We start from the raw sequence: 2,629 nt of genomic DNA, 5'->3' as shown, positions 1-2,629 counted from the left end.
GCAACATTATTGGTGACCTAACATGAAGGTTGAAATTTCCACTTACGTTAGCAAGTGCCTCACATGTGCTAAAGTAAAGGTGGAATATCAAAACCCCCTTACCCGATTAGGGTGCCCACTTATCGGATGGGCCCAACTGGCCCTACACCCCCTGGGGTATCGAGATTTGGAGGTGGAGCAGGCAACATGGACAGCGACCCTCGTTTGGCATGGCACGCGAGTTCTACGACTTGAGGGAGGGAGGACCGGTTGATCGTGCGCTTCTGGTCATGGTGAGACGATTGCGAAACACTGGCGACCTAGCTCAGAGCACCGCCGATCAGATGCACCAGATGCGGGCTAGAGTTGAGCGTGCAGAATAGGAGACGCGAGAGGTTATCCGAGAGTTCCACATGAGGCAGGCAATGTGGGAGGTTCGACTCCGAGACACGGAACGATAGGTGGCTCGCCTTCTGGGAGCATCCACTTCCTCAACACCACCCCTGGCACATCCCACCATGACTAGGACTAGTCGTATCCATCTTTAGTATTATGCTTATATGATCTATGCTACGTACCATCGACTCTATGTTTAAGTGATTACACTACTCATTGAGTCGTTACGCTACCGAACTTGCAACATTTATGTATGCTCTTTCGAGCAAATTTTCATGTATCAAAGTACGAATATTTTTAGTGGAAAAATATGTGTTCTATTTTGATATTGTTATCTGTTATGTGTTATGTATCCATGACTGTATGTTAGCATGTGAAACTACTTAAGTACATGCAATACACATAGTTTATAGGACCATAAACTCACAAAAATCATAGGCACTTAACCTCTTTTTGTCCCATGACATAAATATGCCTTAACGACCAACCCGTGGAAACCCTAGGCCAACCCCACCAGAAATCAACTCAGCTGCATTTCAAGAAGCTGTATCTGTTGCGGTCACCGTAGCCATGGCGCAAATCCACCAAGGGAACAATGGTGGAGGCAATGGACAAGGGGCTAGAAGTTCGAACAATGGAATAAATCAAGGACCTACCAAGACATACTCTTACAAAGACTTCACCAACGCCAAGCCACGAACCTTTAATGGCACAGGTGGAATGATAACCCTAAAGAGATGGATTGAAAAGGTGGAATCAGTATTTGAGATATGCGAATGCCCCGAGGAGATGAAAGTGAAGTTTGCCACATGCGTATTCGTTGACCAAGCTCTCACCTGGTGGAATGGACACGTAGAATCCATGACTCTCCCCGTAGCCAACACCATGCCTTGGGCAGAGCTTAAAGAAATGTTGATGGTCAAGTACTGCCCTCGAGGCGAAATTCAGAAAATGGAGAAAGAGTTATGGAATCTCACCGTCCGAAACTCTGACATTGATGCATACATATCAAGGTTTAGCGAACTGTCACTGTTGTGCCATGGCATGATTACTTCAGAGGGAAAGAAAATCGAACGATTCATCTGGACCTCCCTAATTCAAGGAAATGTGATAGCAGAAAATCCTGGAACCTTCGACAGTGCCAATAGGTTGGCCAAGAAACTGTATGACCACAACAACAAGAAGGGCGAGAAGCTAGGGGAAACTGAAGGCAAGAAGGAAAGTGACAACAAGAAAGGAAATAATAACAAGAGAAAGGGGTGAAAAGGCTCAGAGTCATCAAAGAAGCAACGAACAGTGACAGTCAATGCTGCAACCACCCAAGTTCCCTCCACACCACATGCTCCAGTCTCAGCTACTCCAAGTGCCCCTAGGCAGTATTCCCATAATCTCCCAAAGTGCAACAAGTGCAGTCTCCATCATAATGGTGAATGCAGGGAGATGCATTGTACCAGTTGCAATCGAAAGGGTCACACGACAAAATATTGCAGGACCTATCCTCCCCAGGACCAGCAGCAGGGAAACAAAAACAACAACAACAACCGCAAAAACAACAGCAACAACACCAATAACAACAACAATAATGCGGGACCAAGCCACACCTGCTATGGATGTGGAAAGACTGGGTATTTTAGTCGAAACTGCCCCAACATCAACAACCCTGGGAATAGAGGAGCAGGGAGAGTGCTGTCCATGGGTCAGGGAGAAGCGGTTCAGGATCCCGCTGTTGTCACCGGTACGTTTCTCCTAAACCACACTTATGCATGCATCCTATTTGATACCGGGGCAAAACGAAGCTTTGTGAGTAATATATTCAAACACTTGTTAAAACAACAACCCCAGAAGCTCAAAGAAACCTTTATGGTGGAAATGGCTAATGGGAAAGCAGAATCCACTGGGGAAATCTACATCGGATGTACCCTGACCTTGAACCATCATGTCTGTCAAATAAAATTTATGCCCGTATCCATTAGGAGTTTTGATGTGATTATCGGCATGGACTGGTTAAGCCCCACCATGCTGAAATTATGTGTCACGAGAAGGCAGTTCGCCTTCACCTCCCAAATTGCGAAACCCTAATTATTTATGGAGACAAACCCATCACGAACCCTTTTCTTATCTCGTGCATTAAGGCACAGAAGTATCTACGAAAGAAGGACTTGACGTTTCTGGCTCATATCGTGGATAAGTCCAAAGAAGAGATCAATATTCGAGAAATCCCAGTGGCTTGCGAGTTCCCTGATGTCTTTCCTGA

Source organism: Lactuca sativa, chromosome 6, assembly GCF_002870075.4.
Source record: "Lactuca sativa cultivar Salinas chromosome 6, Lsat_Salinas_v11, whole genome shotgun sequence".
Classification (NCBI taxonomy): domain Eukaryota; kingdom Viridiplantae; phylum Streptophyta; class Magnoliopsida; order Asterales; family Asteraceae; genus Lactuca; species Lactuca sativa.
Note: the sequence above shows the minus strand (reverse complement) of the source record.